Raw genomic sequence first — 18,734 nt, 5'->3', positions numbered from 1 at the left:
AGGTAAACATTTATAGTTGTAAATTAATATTAAAATAACCTAGCATAATATAGCTGTATATCTTGATTTGAGGGCACATAAGGAGAAAACTCGTTAAACCTAGAGGTAGTTAAACTCTGATGCAGTACTGGAAATATTTTTAAATAAAAATAATTTTTCTGTCTGAAATTGTTTCAACATGGTCTAAACCCACAAATATGTGTTCTGCCCCCACTGCGTGATATGATATATGATATGATATATATGATATATGATATGATATACAGGCACAAGAAAAGGCAAAAGGCATAGACCCTGCCCGCACAGAACTGCAATTTAATTGGTAGACTACATAAAATAATTAATAAAACCAAGGTGTAAAAACAAGGCAAGTAAATATACATAAGAACTGAAAGGCAGGGATAATTACTGCTGGGGGAAGAGGGAAGGGTCTGACAGAATTTAAAATGGAAGTTGTGTATGATGAATGTATAAAATGAGGAAAGATGCAATCTGTGTAAGGTAAAGATCATGTAAAACAGGATTAGGAAAATACAGGACATAAGATAGTAACATGCCAGATATTGCTTGGAGTAGAGCATTTCTATATAAGAATATTTAGAGATAAATTGTAACAAGTACTTTAGGACCAAGCTGTAAAGATCTTTGAATGCCAGGTTAAGAAGCATTATTTTTTCCTGTAGTCAATGGGAAATTACATGGCCAAAGTGATGTTTTGCAAAGATTAATTTGATAAGACTTGGCATTGTATTGGGAAGTATAGGTGGGTAGGAAAGTTAAAAGGACAAAGAATAAGAAAGAAAAATACTATTTAGGAAATTGTGGTAGATACTGTAGTTTGGCTATCTTAGCACAGATTCCAATTTCCTTTTTATTAGCATTCCTTACTTATAAAGTATGGTGAGCTAAAAGATACATCTTTCAAGACTCCTTTTCACGTAGAAGAAATAATGTGACAATACTGGCCAATGAGACAAGACTTCTCTTAGGCTATCTGGAAAATCCTTTGCCCTCCTGATATAATTGTCACTCTGTTTTCTTTATTATACCTCTTTTACTTTCCCGCTAGGAATGGAGACATAATGCCAGCTATGTTGTGACCTTATGTGAAAAAGGTCAAGAGAATGATAGAAACTTTATCATGGAGATATTAATACATAGACACATAAAATTAACAAAATCAGCAATCATGTTACCTCTAGACTTCTTATTATGTGATTTAAAAAAATTAACTTCTATTTGGTTACACCACTGTAAAGTTGTAGTCAAACAAGCTGACATAGAAGCTATTAGAAATAATCCAGATGGGTCATGAAGAGCATCCAAAACCAAGTTATAGTGAAGGATAGGAAAATACCAGTGGGTTTTCCCATGGCTGATTAGATTATAGGAAGTTTTAATGAGAGGGAGTCCAAAATTAATACAAAACCCCCTTACCTAGATTACAAGAATAAAAATACTTTTAATAGAAACTGTATTTTCCTATCCTAAGGAAAGGCAGTAAAGTAGAACAACTTTTCAGGGTCATTACAAGTCTATGATTTTATGATGAGACACATCTATTAAATTTCTGACTGTAATTATACTGAATATTATGAAAGAAAGTTTAAGAAGCTATATTTCCTGTCCCTGAAGGACTTCAAAAGGACAGTATGAACACTAACACATTCACTGGACATATCATTACTTCCCAGTAATTAACTCTTTCTATTCTAATTCTTTGCATTTCCTCTGCCTCTACCAGAATCCAAGCCACTGTTACTCTCACCTGAGCAGCTTCAAAAGCTGCTGACTGATCTTCCAACACCCACTTGGACTGCCTTCCATGCAATCTGTTCTGCACAAGCAGTCAATGTCATTATTTTGAAAAGCAAATCTAATTACATTACTCTGTTGCTTAAAACACTTCAAAGGCTTCCCCTTGCCCTCAAGGGACTAACTCTTTAACATGAATCTTAAAACACCTTAAGATAAGTTAAAGTGCACATTAACTCTTAGGTTTTTGAGTTCCTATGTAACATCTCTTTGGCAGCATTTAGCCCCCCATAAGAGCAAACACACTAAAGAGAACAATTGAAATTACCTGTTCTTATGAATATCCATATACATGAATTCACAGTTAGTCACTAAAGCATAATCTCTGCTGTGCTGGAGTTTGAAAGTTCTTATCAGTCTGGATTTTTATTTGTCTTAGTAAATAATGGATAGCTATTGCAATGATATAACACAGAAAAACAAGAGCAAGAAAATAGGTGAACGAGTGTTACATGTAAATAAGTAAAAAGTTATTCACTAAAAAAATATTCAGATGCTTATCTTGATATTAAAACTATTTTCAGATTATGGAAAAAGGAAGAACACTCCTCAATTAATTCTACAGAGCTAGCATAATCTTAATGCCAAAACCTGACAGTGATGCTCCAAAATGAAAACTATAAACCAATTTCAATCATGAAAATAATTCTAAAACTTCTAAATCAAATATTAGCAAATGAAAACCAGAAGTGAATTTGAAGAGTAATACATTGTGACCAAGTGGAACTTATCCCAACAATGCAAGCAGAATTCAATACGAGAAAATTTTCAATACAATTAGAAAATAAGTCAACCTCTTAAAGAAAACATGATTATATCAATAGATGAAAAAATGATAGAGCTCAGTACCTATTTATTTAAAAATCTAAGAAAAATTAGAACAGAAGTAAACTCCCTATACACAAAAGACTACCTCAAATCAATAATAAATATCATAATAAATTGTGAAATACTGCACCCACTGCCATTACAATCAAGAACAAGATAGGAATGCCATTATCAGCTCTATTATTGAATTTTAAGGATCTGACCAATGTAATAGAAGGACATGAACATATAAATATTTAACAGAGGAGGCAAAATTACCTTTATATGCAGGTAATATAATTGTATAATAGAACATCCAAGAAACTTTACAAAAATCTGTTAGAACTAACAAGAAACTCTGGTAAGGTGACAGAATGCAAGAAAAAAATATACGAATATCAATAGCTTTAAAAAATTTATATCAGTAATAATAATCACCACTCAGAAATTTAAAAGGAAAACTTCAATGCACAATAGTGATAACACCTTAAAATATCCAGGAATAAATTTACCTCAAAAGGATCAGGATCCATGGAAAAGAAGTTACTGAATGGAATATATGTTGCTGAATAGAAAGACTCAACCTAATAAAAACATAATTTCTTCCCCAATTAAGATATAAACTACAAAAAGTATCCCATTTGAGTTTTATATGGGCCTGGGAAAAAATTAAAGTTAAATGAAAGGATATATGTATTAAAAAAAAATTCCACACACACACACAAAAAAAGACACCTTGTGGTCTGATCCCCAATTGTTCATTTCACAGAAAGCTCCCTCTCTGAACTCTAGCTACAGCGACTTTCTCTCAGGTCCTGAGAACAGTCTGCCCTCCTTCCTTTGTACCTTTGCTCATGCAGCTCCTTTATAAAGATCTTCCTACCCACACCCTCCTATCTCATGTGCTTCTCCTTCAGCTCTCAGCTCAAAAATTTCTTCAGCAGACTTTTGTGGGACAAAACGTATCAGTGAGGCTGCCCTTGTGAGATTTCTGGGCCAGAAGCTTCTTAAAGAGAGAGTTCTGTAGCCACATAAATTAGAAACCCAATAGATGCTACACCCACCCTTGCAGATTTATAAAATTCACTAGCATAGACATTATCTGAGCGCCCTGCATAAACACACCTTTTGTTTGATGTAATTCTGCAGTTCTTGAACATTTTAAACTACAGATTCCTCCTGGGCCCCAGTGCACCTCCTCAGCATCCTATGGGACTAGTGTTGTATGGATCAGTGTCTACTGGTGGTCCCAACATCAGGCTCTAGAAAGGGAACCATTCAAAGTTGGCCTCCTCCACCCCAAGTTTGATTCCCCCAGCCATGCTGCTAGATGTCAAGGGATTCCTGTGGTCTTATAATTGTCCTGAGGGCATTGTTGGGACATGGTGTTGTGGCATATATGAAAGGGCTGAGCGAAGTCCTGAAACATGTCTGGGAGTGCTCCAGCTGGAAGTCCAGCTGCTGGGAATGCCTTCAGCCTTCAGGGCAAGATGTCTCCTGACTGTAGACTGGACAGTCAACTGGTACCAGCTGGAGATGTGGTGGTGAAAGCTGCATCTCATGGGACGACTGGCTGGCCAGCTCCCATCATTCCTTTACATAGGCTTCAGCATATCTTGGATGGCGACTCAACCCCTGGACCTGGCACTCTACCTTCCTTGGCATCTTCTCTCAACCTCTCTCTGCTTGCATCATCCCCTTTATCTCTCCACATCAAAAAGCCCCACCTCTTTTTTTGTCTCAATTATTTACTTTATTCTGAATTTGTACATTCTAAAAACAGCTGATTTATTAGGTTTCATTTGTTTACAGATCAAGAGGTTTCATTAAAAAATCCATATTTCCAATATTTCTCAAAAAAAAATCAGAAGTTCTGACAACAGAAATTCTATATTCCTACATGGTAGCTGCTCCACTTAAGATGGCATGAAGGCCCAATTTGTCCTAGTCTGCACCACTCCTTAATATCTCTCCATTATTAGCCAAAGTTAAAGGTCCACTTCCATTTATCACTGTGCTTGTTCTGCTGCTTTATTACAGTGAGAAATATTTCTGTGTTGCCATGCCTCTAGGTGGGAGGAAAAAATGAAATAAGCTAACACATCCTTGCTTTTCTTGTAACCAGACTTCTCCTTCCTCATTCATGTTACCTGCCTAGTCCATGTTGGCTTTTGGTCTGCTCTGCTGGAATCACTGCTTTGTGAACTACACTTCAGAAGGGACACATTGGTCAGTGCTGTAACACTGAGGCCATACATAATCCCAACATTTTAACATATCCCCACTGAAACAGATCAAAGGGTCTCCACCCAGCATGCCATCTGTTATAGACCAAATTTTGTCCCCTCAAATTTATATGTTGAAGCTTCTTGACCTGTTTACTGACTTGTAAAAGAGAGGTAGTATTCCTGACTTCATAGGAATTAAGTATGATAACAAGAATCTGACAAGTAGTGGGTGTTTTATTAGTCCAGAATTTGTTGGACTTATATATATTGAGAAGACATCTCAGAGATACTTAAATAGGTATAGTGTTTCCACTATTTCCTTAAGGAGTCTTGACAAATAGATATTGTAGGAAGGCACTTGTATGAATGGATGATGGTGATGAGAATTAAGTAGAGGGTTTGATGTGGCTACTTCCAAAAGCACAGCAGTATTATTTCAATTCAGCTTTGGACTAAGAAGACCCAAATGTTTGCTCCAAGTTTCCAGAAATACTTTGCTTTGTTAATGGAAATAAAACTTACGTCTTTCAATTTTTGGCAATTACTCTGTCTCTCTTAATCTAATTTATCTTCAATATTGTATATGGAATATTCTTCTCAATGGGAAGTTGAACATCTGTATCAAATTGCAATGAAATGAAATTGTGTCCTGGCAGTTGTAGCTGATGCTTTATCTTACTGACAGCAGAGCAAAAGTTCCATTCTTTGAAAAGAAAATGTACCTGCACACAGTTTTATTATAATTTCTTATTTTTAAAAAGCTTAATCCAATTTTTCAAAGCCATGTTCTATATTGCAGCTTTAAAACAGAGAGAAAATCTGCACCTGGAATGCATGTTAGCTCACATTTCACTGAACAATGTCATTCTCACTGGTTGAAGAACAGAAGAAGAGACGTAGATTTGAAAGGTACACAGTGCACATCTGGCTGTTTCATGGTTGAATTAAAATGTGAATAAACCCACCCCATATGGTATCACTCACTAGCATTAGTTTAGGTGGACTTCTATAAAAAGTAAAATGTTAGGAAAGAGTAACTTGGCACTCCCATTGTATCAGTTACAGTACTATCAAAATCAGAAAGAAAATCTGCATCAATTTATATATAATCATATTTGTGCGTTTGAATGCATTGCATATCTACAGGGACATATTAATTTGTTAAGAGCTTATCAGGTTCCAGTTTCTTCCTAGTTTTTGCTAAGTCAAACTCAAAATTAAAAACTAAAAGCAATTTAAAAATTCAACAGTGCTTCCATGGCACTTTGAATTAATGGGGTAGTTAGGAGAGGGAATTAATGGTGCCATTTCACAATTCTTTATAGGAAATGAACATATCAACTTGAAAGCAAAAAAGAAAATACAGTCTTGATAAAATAATCCTCCAGTCATTATTTGTTCCATCATCACTTTTTAGTTATGGCAGCTATACGTTAAACATAATAGTCATTTCTCTACTGTAGCAAGAGAGAAATTCACAGACGTAGTGTGAGAGAAAGGGAGTCAAGAAGGGACCTAGAACCCCTCAATGCCTGTCCAAGCATCTCCCACAGGCACTCTATGCCCCAGTACACAGGGATATGCTTGGAGAACAAGGCTAGGCAATGCTCCACATGGTTTAATCCAGGTCAGGATTTGGCAGGCAATGGCCTAGCTGGTATCCAAGACTGGGTTCCAGGGGCTTGCCTTTTCTCTGCATATCTTCTTTGCAAATATATTGTGTCAATAGGGAGACAGCTCAGGATTTGAGGCATGTGAGTTCCAACACACACAGACACAAATGCAGGATGCATTTTGATAATATCTAGCTGGAACTAGATATTTAAATTATGGGAGTCAGGACTAGGTCCTGTTCCCTGGGTATTCCTGGCATTCAAACAGTACCTGCAACATGGTGGGCATGTAAACATAGTTTCTTATTATTTTGAAATCTATTTATTTTTTTTTTTTTTGCGGTACACGAGCCTCTCACTGTTGTGGCCTCTCCCGTTGCGGAGCACAGGCTCCGGACGAGCAGGTTCAGCGGCCATGGCTCACAGGCCCAGCCGCTCCGCGGCATGTGGGATCCTCCCGGACCAGGGCACGAACCTGCGTCCCCTGCATTGGCAGGCGGACTCTCAACCACTGTACCACCAGGGAAGCCCTGAAATCTATTTTTGTTGTTAAGAAGTGAAGATTGACTTAGAAATCAAGTCACAAGGGTCTTATGTTGACACATAAAGCAGAATGAACTTTATACTGTAAAAACAGTGGAGTATAGACAATTCACCGTGTTCTCTGAGCATCCTTTCACGTTCTTTCTAAATCTATCAGACCACAAGACTTACCCATCTCCAGATACTGAGCTAGTTCTGTAGTTAGTCACAAAGGAAAATAAGCAGGTCAAGGCAACTACAGTATATCCCCTGTGTAACTGCTCACATCCCAGAGGAGAAAAGGGGGATGGCTTGTTTGCATCTTGCTGCAATGTGTGTTGCTTTCTCCAAAGCCTCTGGGTTCCTCGGTTTCTCAGCTGAGAGGTAAAGCCACTGAATGGGTAGCATTTATCTAGGCTCATTGTGTCATTCTGGTGGACTTGAAGGTAAGAAGAATTGATGCAGATATGCTGATGCTTATTATATTTGCTGGGCCATAGCGAATAAATTCCTTTGTCTCTTACTATGAAGTCTTCTACAAGTATCAAAACAATTGTGGTAGCTTAACTTATAAGCTCACAAGTAGAGGTAAAATGTCACACTCTTCACTGTCCTTGATACTTGATTACGGTACTAAGAGCAGACTGAGCAGAGCACTGTTCCCTAACCTTAGAACTAATGACATTTTGGGCTGGACAGTTCTTTGTTGTGAGGGACTGTACTGCGCATTGTACAATGTTTATCAGCACTGTACTCCACCAACCAGATGCCAGTAGCACCCCTGCATTGTGACAACCAAAACTATCTCCAAACAATGCCAAATGTGGCCCCAAGGAGACACTATTGAGAACCACTGGAGTACGGAAAAATGAGTTTGAGGGACTACCCAAGAGATTATTTCAATACAAAGGAGTGAACCAGGAGAGTAGTAGTAGAGAAAACAAATTCAAGATCTATTTTGAGGTCTGATTAACACAATGTCATCAAAATAGTAGACAAACATTTCTGTGGAAAGCCCAAGTTATTATCATCCTTTGGGCTATACTGTGACAGAGCAGGATAGTTAACATCGTCCTGGGGCAAGATTATAAATGCATGCAGCTGTCTACTCCACATGCATGCAGACTGCTTTTGATCTTTTTTCCTGATAGGAATTGGGAAAAAATGGATTTGCCATATCTGTAGCCACATTCCAAGTTCCAGAAGCTAAATCAATCAACTTTAGTAGAGATGCCACAGCAACTGTAACTCAGGTAACTCTTTGGTTAACTTAATAATATTCCACCATCATCTGTGATACATTTGGTTTTTAAAGGAACTGAGATGGTGAATTAAATGGAAATATGGTGGGTACCACAACCCCCATATTCTTTAAGTCTTTGAAGATATCACTAATTAGAGCCAAATCTTTTCTAACTGAAATTCAGTATTGTTTCTGATTTACTACCTTGGTCAGAATCAGAGCAAGGTTAGTTTCAGGGGCTTCCACTTTTACTTTCCTACCATAATTCCCTTCCACAGTTCATGAAACCAATATGAATGTTATGCTGGCTGCTGATTATAACCATTCCAATTTTGCACTCAGAGATAAAGGAAATGACTGAAGGTTTGGTCCATAAACCCATTAGATCTTTGTGAAATGAGTTTGCACCAAGATTTCATTATTACTGGGCCTCCATATGCCCTCATTTTAAAGGGGGAATAATATTTTTGTTCCACTGAATCAACAACAGATTAGATCCTGTCCCCAACAGTCATCAAATAATTTGGGTACTGCCTGTTTTCCAAAGCCAACTTATTCTGGAAAATGGCCATAGATCCCTTTGCAGAAGGACTGGGGTAATTGTAAGACATGCTATGGGATATAGGGTCTTTTCCCAAAGGGACTGGTTGGTTTCCTTTTCATTCTATGGGTTCTGGGTTTGAGAACTAGGTCAAGTCAGGAACCTGGGAAAAGAATTATAATTTTCCATTACAGTGAATGACTTTAACCTTCTCTTCCTTGTTCTTGATTTTTTCTGGTCCTATAAGGCAAGTAGTATCCTGGATTGCTGTTCAACTATCTCAGACTTAGCATCATCATGATCTATAGCCAAATCCATAAATTCCAGTCACTCGAGGCTCTCTGATTTCCATTCTGTCCATGCTCCCTCACACTGTATTTTATCTTGGTTTTGACTATTAAATGCTATCACCATACCTCTGCTATTTGGTATTCTTATCATCCCCATTGATACCAGGAGCCCAAATCCACAGTAATCTACTACTACGCTCTCAACAATGCATGTGTCCCCTTCATTGATGTATTCATATTGTTTATGGGAAGAAAGTATCAGGCAGTATCTGCCAAAGCACATAGTCAGCTGTGTGTTCTCTGGTCCAACATTATTAATCAATTATAATACTCTTATTCTTTGAGACTTTTGACCACTTGATCAATACTTCTCTAAAGCAGTTCCACAGCACTACCTCACTTACTATAGGCCATTGTTGTTTCCATACTTCAAAGAGCAATGCCAGACATAGAACGAGGCAGGCTCTAATTATCCTTCTTTTGAATCCTGAGTCATGGGAGGGTACCCCCATCTCAACAGACTTTAATCTGTCTATCTATCTATCCATCCATCCATCTATCCACCGATTTATTTATATTCAATCAACTTAAACTGAAAAAAAACAATAACAACAATTTGCCCATTTCTCCCCACCTCCTCTCCCCTGCCTCTTGCAACCACCAATCTGTTCACTATATGAGCTTAGTTTTCTGTTTGTTTGTTTTTTTAAGATTTCACATATAAGAAAGATCACAAGGTATTTACCTATCTCCGCGTGACTTATTTCACCTATTTATATATCGGAATTATATTCTGCATTACCTAGGGTCCAGCACTGTTAAAATCTATTCTCAAATATGTTACGCTGGTTCTTGCCAGCATGTATTAGCCAGATCTGCAGCTCTTTTAATAAATAATCTCACTCTGTAGCAGGGACAGTACTCCTCTATTCAGGTCACTACTTCTCTGGTGAGTCAATACTTCCCTAATAAGATTTGACCCTAGTTATTGGTTTGGAAGCAATGAGGAATTCAAGGGCAGATTTAGGGGCCGGACAGCATCATCTTGTGAACACTTAACTCAGGTGAAATCTTTGCATGATATTCAGACATTAGGAAGGCATTCTTCTCTATCAAGGGGAAGGGGGTCATTTATGTCGGCTCATAGGATTCAGGTGAAACTTGGGATGTACTATTATCAAGTGCATTCAACCCAAATATCCTTACCCCAGGACTCAGGGCTTCACTACTTCCCTATCAGGATTCTGATTTTAGCATAGAAAATTTTCCAGTAATATGAATTCAACCTTCTTTATTACTCTACTTCTCTCACTATTAGTACCTGGGTCTGATTTTTACTACAACATGTTCTCCGGCTACATGAAATATTAATAAGTATCTTTTTTAATGCTGCCATGGAGTTCATGATTATTCCTTGAGTTGATAGTTAGATGAACTGAGACTTTCAATGTATTCTTTCAAAATTTCAATGGCAATTAACAGCCAACGATATTTCAAGTCTTATAATTACCAATGTCTCTACATTCAAGTACTAGAGACATTGCATCAACTATGGTGTCTTCTACATATAGTCAATCTCAGTTCCCTATAAATGAGAGTTTAAGTAGTTTTGATGTGACAGCATGCCAGGAATGATCATCACTCCAGGGACCACCTGGAATAGGGTATTTGTTACCATCTGGCCATCAGTGATTCAATTCCACAGCCCAATCCTGAGGGCCTGTATACTAAGACCCCTTCTGTTACCACCTATTATAAATTGGCTTTCCCAAGAAGCAGATTCTGAAACATGAATTTAATGAAAGTAGTTATTTGCAAGGTGATTCTAGGAAGCACTGATAGAAGGGTGGGAAAATGAGATAGAAAAGGGAAGAAAGCAACAAAGGATGCCATATGGAGCAGGTAACTGCAAAAGACACTTGGAGCTCAATTCCAGTGGGAAAACTGAGTAACAATGTATTGATAACATACACCTTGAGGTTTTCCCATCTGAGGCCAGTGAGCTGGGATAGTTTTCCATCATTTACCATCAGTCATTGAATGAGGGCTGTTCATGGGAGGATAAGTATTAACTACCTGGCAATACTAGCCGGACCAGCTCACAGGTGAAGAAAGTTATCAACATCAGAAAAAGAGTTTAGGTAAAGAGTTGCAGGTGTTTCTGTTTGGAAGCTATCAGGTTGCTATGCATGGTAATAGTGCAAACCAAGGAAATATGAGCAGAACATCTTCTGTAACTGCTACCTTTGGTCATTTCAAGTCACAAAACAGCCTTACTTCTGTACTTAAAACGCCCAGTACCATGTAATACTCAACTCTTCCAATGTGAATCAAAATTATAGCTAATTCACCTCCCCCTGGGAAGGTGACAACCACTGTCTCTATTCCAACTCCTTTCACTATGTTATTTTGCTGCCTCCAGTTTCTGAGCCCTCCGAAGTTGGAAAATAGAAAAGAAGGGAGTTAGGGGAGCCTGGAAAGTTCTGGCTTGTCTGGAAATGTCATAAGCTGGAAATGTGTCAAGTGCTTTCTGGACTTGGACAATGTATAAAGACTGTTCTTTAATGGACACTCTTGTGGACTCTCCCACAGGGCCCTTGATACATCTTTTCTGACTCATAGCTTTCTCCTCCTGGAGGCACAAGAATCCTTGGTTATAGTTTCTCTGTCCTGAAGCTTGTTTACCTCTCCAGGAGGCCCTATTAGGCAGGATTTATGATCACTCCCACGCTGGTCCTCTGTGGTGTATGTGGACCTCACCCAACCACAGATAACATTCCTGATCCCTCTACCCTAACAAACTCTAAAAATTCAACTGACCCATGCAGCCATCTCTCCTTTCCCCTACCACTGATGGAATGAACCAGTCCAGTTTTGCTTTTAGATATTTCCATATGGGAGTTGGACGTTAGTCCCCTGCATCCCTCCAATCACAAGACACATACTGTATGTGCAACTCTCAATGGTTTTATTGAAGCCTCTTACTATGTTTAATGTGGTAGGCAGAAATCTCTGACCCCCTTCTCAGGGTTGGAGCAGGGATTTTTCCAAAATATTCTCTCTACAAACTCTTTCCTAAACTCTTTCTCAACTCTCTATACCTTCAATGTACATAAGGGATTTTTTAAAATTATGTAACAAATCCTTGGCCACCTACTTTTTGCAAAGCTTTCATGGTGGTCTACCTTATAATTCACTGTGGCTTCTGATATCTACTGTCATCAGGCCTCAGACAAAACTGAGACATAAAGATCCAATGTTGGCATCTTAATATAGTTATAAAAAATCAAACAATTCCTAGAAATTCAAAATGTGGTTGCAGAAATAAATATAATACATACTCATTACAGAAAAATTAGGGGAAAAAAGAAAGTACAGAAAAAAATAGAAAAGGAAAACATGCTCCATAACTCCAGCAACCACAGACAACCAACAATATATCATTCTGATTTATTTCTATCCAGTTGTTTTTTATTCTGTGCATATGGTTCTTTACATATTATGATAATACTCTATGTACAATTTCCCATTGGGATTTCCTTTTATTTAACTCTGGCATTTTCCGTATGATTCTAAACACTTCACAAATGGGATTAATAGGGATAAACTAGTCCACAGAAGAGATGTGCCACAATTTATTTCACTCTTCCCATACTGTTAAACATTATGATTGGCTCCAAATTTTAGTAATTTTAAATGTTAATTCCATAAATACTTTTTCCCCTAACATTTTTTCCTAGATTTTAGGGTTGGAATCTATTCACAGAGGCATAATTACTGGCTTAAAAGGAAATCCCCAAGATTTAAAGCCTCCTCACTGGTCTAAAACCAGGGCCCCTCACTGTTGTTTTATTGACAGGGTAACCACTGAAAAGGCTGAAAGAGGGTCAGAATAGATAGAGGCCAAGGTCCCACTCTAGTGGCCACTGCTGAGACCTTTGAAAGGATAGGCAGGAAAGGAGCCCATGGCACAAGGACCCTCACATCTGACAGGTACTTTCCTGGGATGACTTTGGCTAAAATACACTCAGTTTGTAGAATTAAGAACAGAAATACTACTAGAGACAGTTATGTAAGACAGTAGTGAAACCTCAAAAGCTTTCAAGTTATGCAGGCCACATGAAGAAGTGACATAGGCTCAGTGGATCTGCTGCAAACTGTTCCTTCTAAGGTGAAAAATCACTGCTCATTCTCAGATAGTCTTGTCACATTTAGCAAACAAAATACAGATACCCAGTTAAATTAGAATTTCAGATAAAGAAGGGATAAACCTCTGTTTATATAAGTATGCCCCGATTATTGCATGGGACATACCTATGTTAAAACATTACCTGTTGTTTCCCAAAATTCTAATTTAACTGGGCATCCTGTAATTTATCTAACAGCTCTATTCCCCAACTGTTGCCATCCAAGAGGGTGGGTCTAGGATTGCTAGATATTCAAATCTCTCAAGAGCTACCAGAAATCTGGAGGTTCTTGCTAAATCTCCTTATTTCCATATTTTAGCAACTAGTTCAAAATGCTTCAAAAACATCTGGGGGCCAGATGAGACCTCTAATATTAGATTATGATCCAGAATACAGACTAAAACATATCTACCATTGGAAGGAACAGTTCTAATGCATATTAATCATGTCTTCTTTATGTCAGTGATTTTCTGAGAGCAGGTGGAGACGGGGGAAAGTTAGAAAAAGCCATGTGGACACAATACCTCAGAGGAAGTTGGAAAAGAGAGGGAAAGTTTGGAATAATGTTGGAGAAAAGAGACTCTGGATACCATGCATAAACTCTTCCTACTTGACTAGTTTAGGTAGAGCCAGCTCTGTGCCTTAGAAAAGTCAGTGTATGCCCTTGATATTTAAATATGTTTCACTAATCATAATCAGGTCAACCATTTTAAGGTAATAGTAAGGAAAACACAAATTCTTCCTTTATTTAAACCTCACAAGGAAGAGCTTCCACAGAAAACAATGAAAAGTTATTTGAGTTAACATTTACTAGAATTAAGCAACCTGTAGATTCATTTTAAACTTCTATTTGTTAATTAAGCATGTTTCTTCACTAGTAAAATTGAGACAATTTTAAATGAAAAATCTTCAATTTTTTAAGTCAGAAAGATTTTCTCTGATGGTATCCAAGTGCCAACTTCCTAATTAAAATAAAGTAATGGCTTTCCACTCAGTTGTGGGAACGAGACATTTAGAGAATTACCATGAGGTACTTCAGAGGAACACCATTAAAAATGATGGGGAAGAAATATGGGAACATATGTATAACTGATTCACTTTGTTATAAAGCTGAAACTAACACACTATTGTAAAGCAATTATACTCCAATAAAGATGTTTAAAATAAAATAAAAAGTTAAAAATAAAAATGATGAATATAGGTAGCTTAACATTTTGCTCTTGCTAAATTGAATTCAGTGGGTAGGTAAAAGAGCTCTTATTTATTTGGTGCCAAGACTTGATGCATTCATATAAATTGTCTGGCATGTGCAGTGTTATGCGTCAAACAGCTTTGTTTCTGTAAAATAATTCTAGATGCAGAGTTGCCTGGATGTAATTTCCAGAGTTCTATATTCAGCATATAGAATTCAATTCTTACTTTTTTTTTTTTTTTGCGGTCCGTGGGCCTCTCACTGCTGTGGCCCCTCCCGCCGCGGAGCACAGGCTCCGTAGGCGCAGGCCCAGCGGCCATGGCTCACGGGCCCAGCCGCTCCGCGGCATGTGGGATCCTCCCAGACCAGGGCACGAACTCGTGTCCCCTGCACCGGCAGGCAGACCCTCAAACACTGCGCCACCAGGGAAGCCCCAATTCTTACTTTTGCTGGAATAGTAGTAACAGTGTATACCCCCAAGCAAAAAGGAGTGAGGTTGTCACAGGTAAAGCCCATCAACAATTCCTAGGAAATAAAAATAGAATCTGGGTAATAAAAAAGTCTAACCTTTTATTTCCCTTTTCCTTCCTGCTCCGTCTAGTTTCACTTGCTTCCAGGGTGCAATGTACAGGCCTCGGACACGGCACTTCAGACCAGAGTTCCTAGTGTGAAACGGCTGTGCCTGGCACCTCAGGTCAGCGGGAACGTGAGGAAGTGCTGCGCACTACATTGCAATTCAACATGGCGGCAGCAGTGGCGGGCCGAGTGCAGAGACGCTGCACCGGGCGCTGCAATCTGGAGCGTGAGCAGCGCAGCTGCGCCACCCGCGAGAACTGCGCCACACCCACGAGAACTGCGCCACACCCGCGAGAACTCCGCCCCCTCCCTGCTGACAAGAACTCTTTAAATTCAGCCCCAGCTATGGCCCGTCAGGGGGTGGGGGTTGTGTGGACTCCAGAGCACAAGCTCGCACCTCTCCATTCTTTGATCAAAGAATAAAGCTTTCCTTGGCTTCTGAACCAAACTAGGTCTCATTCTATTTGCTGGAATGACAACAAGCAGAAGGGCCCTTGTTGGGGACTGCCTTGGGAGGGTAGGTAACAAGGTTTTTACTTATCCTAACTTGGGATCTGAGCTTTCAATTCAGAGCTGAACTCCAGATTTCTTAGTGAGTTGTTTTATTAATTAATGACCAAGTATAGATATGTATTAAATCAGGGACGATATTCAAAATCTTTAGCCTTCCATATGGCATAAGTACTGACCAATCAGAATGGATACTAACCCAATCAGAACAGTAGTTTTCTGTTTAAAAAAAAAAAAAAACACTCCTGTACAGCATATTAGCACTGTATACAATCCAGAGAAACATGCCTTAGAAGGAAAAAAAAAAAAGTCCAGACTCTGCCTTCAAGAACTGTATATTGATGTTTATTTTAGAAGGCAACCTCTCGATTATCATTTAATTTACTGGCTCATAAGGACAAGACCAAGGAAGAGGAAAAGTCAGAAAGTGGAGCACCACAACCATCCAGATTTGTGAGGTTTTCAAAATTTGTGCAATTATTCTCTTCCTAATAACTATGCCCCTTTCCAATGTAAGTTTGAGGCTCCTCCCATGAAGAAGAGGCTATTTCACTCCCCTTTGAATCTGAGCTGCTCTTGTGATCTGCTTTGACCAACAGTGGAAATGTTGTGCCTATTCTAAGTCTTGGCCCCAAGAGGCATACATGATTCCAAGTTCTTTCTTTGAAACTTGCTGCCACCATACAAACAAGTCTGGGCTGGCCGGCTGGCTAATGACAGCACAGGGTTCAATCACCCCTGTTGCTCTAGTCAAACTGCCAGCTGACTACAGATACATGGAGAAGCCCAGCTAAGACCAATCCTGCCCTGATCAGCAGAGGCATCCAGCTGACACAGACTTATGAGAAACAATAAATAGTCATTTTAAGCCACAAATATTTAGGGTGGTTTGTTAGGCAGCAATAGATAATGAACTCAGTTGGCCTGGCTAATTTGAGAAAAAAGAAAGCAGAAACTAGGGTTTTTATTAGTAGACAAAAATATAGATATACTAATGCCTCAAGTTTTATAGGAGTGTCAGGAATGCTTCAGAAATACAAGCCAATCCTCATTTCTATGGTGCTGAGCTTGACAAAAGTGTAGCTGTTTGAATACAAAAGAATTGACGGTGATAAAGATTGTTTTATGCCACATTTCAGCAAGAAATGGAGAAATAAAATTGCAATAGATAGTCTCTATATTATTTTTCTCATTGGTGCTACAGATAAAAATAGGTAGAGACCATACTCCCAGAAATCTTTTCACTACAGGTCCCAATGTACCATGTGAAAAGCTTCTGAAATTGAAGTGGACCTAATAAAACAATATTTCTTGAAAGATATTTCTTAAAAAAAAACAATGTCATTTTAAATGCAAATTTACTAAGGATCACTTGGGAAAGAAGCTGACCTTTCTCTTCATTTCAATGGAAATATTTGGGTCTATATGGTACTTTTGATTTAAATGTCATTGATTTTCAACAATGATAACAATAATGCTGGCACTGAGCATTCCTAGTTGTATATATTGTTTTCTAGATACCAAGACAGTACAGAATTAGAGCTGACGAGTTGTCATTGAGGATTAAATACTACATAAGGTTAAGGATAATGAGAAGCCCGAACTTGAGAAAAGATCATAGTGACTGTTATTTCAGAAGAATTACAAATGAGATGGACATTACTGATTCATAATGCCCTGAAATCCTAACAAGATGTCCAACTAGCATGGGCTGTTGGCTCACTCTCTAAAACCAGCCTGTGAGAAACTATGCAAGTAAGATAGAAACATGGATCTGAAGAACTAACATTAAAAAGAATGCAAAGCCCTCAGGAAACCAATACTAAAAAAAGAAACAAAAGACCACCCTAAACTGGTGAGAATAGTGGGAAAGCCTGTGGCAGTGTCCCTACACTGCTGTGGAAGGAGGGGCTGGGATGGAGTATTTAAATTCTATTCTCACTTATCCCCCAGAATCCCTTGAGACCATTGTAGCCTGTTTCACTCATAGATATTAACAGTAATAGTGCAGTCAGTGAAGAAGCATCAGGCAGGCTGTAAACCCATGGGGGTGGAAACTAATGAAAACAGGTGCAGGCTGCCCTGCCTGCCCTCAGGCAGTCACTCCACCACTGTTCTTCCCAGTGGAGAGTCAGTGGATTAAGAGCCATGGAGTTGGGCTTCCCTGGTGGCGCAGTGGTTGAGAGTCCGCCTGCTGATGCAGGGGACACGGGTTCATTCCCCGGTTCGGGGAGGATCCCACACGCCGCGGAGCAGCTGGGTCTGTGAGCCATGGCCACTGAGCCTGTGCTCCGCAACGGGAGAGGCCACAACAGCGACAGACCCGCGTACCGCAAAAAAAAAAAAAAAAAAAAGCCATGGAGTTTATTTCTTCCTGACAATCCCTGACCAACTGAGTTGCCTGAAGTCCTGGTAGCAAATACTAGTCGTTCTAAGAAGCTCTGTGATATGTGGGGCAATTGGACTTATATAATCAATTACTACTAGGCATTTTCCTTTGAATACTTCCCCTTAGTCTTAGTCCTCATATGTCCAAAATAGAGTTTGTCTTCTTAAAATCTCCCCCCCCATTTTTTTTAATCAGTGAATGGAACTGTCATCCATATAGCCATCCAAGCCAGAAACTTGAGAATCATCCAGACTTTTACAATACCATTTGTTATTAAATCATGTCACATTTTCCTGCTAATATCCATTTTCTCCATTCCCACAGCTAGTGCCTTAGATATACAACTTTAATTTATATACTGCCATATATAATTTTGCAACCAGGCTATCGTTGTCCTTGACTCCATTATTATCACAGTGAGCTTCCTAAAACAAAGGTCTGATCACACAGCAGGGTAAAACATTTGTTTTTTTAATTTCAATATTTCTTTTATGATTTATGGATTTTGTATCTTCTTTAAGGAAATATTCCTACCCTAAATTCATAAAAATATTCTGTTTTTTACTTTCCTCTCTGTCAGTAAATTATCCAATTACAAAAAAGGTTATTGTTTTATTTTGTTTCATTGCATCCAGTAGTTCTAGGCATTTGGTAGTAGATTTGTCTCTCTTTTTTTTTCTTGTCTGAACCAGAGAGGGTCCATGTTAACCTTTAAACCACTCTGTGCTATTTTTTTTTATTACTTGTACTAAAAAGCATCCTCAATAAAACAAGAGGCAAAAACACATAGAGTGGCATGTACATATATACACTACCAAATG

This window comes from Lagenorhynchus albirostris, chromosome 3 (genome assembly GCF_949774975.1).
Source record: "Lagenorhynchus albirostris chromosome 3, mLagAlb1.1, whole genome shotgun sequence".
NCBI classification, from domain to species: domain Eukaryota; kingdom Metazoa; phylum Chordata; class Mammalia; order Artiodactyla; family Delphinidae; genus Lagenorhynchus; species Lagenorhynchus albirostris.
This window is presented reverse-complemented; position numbering follows the sequence as displayed.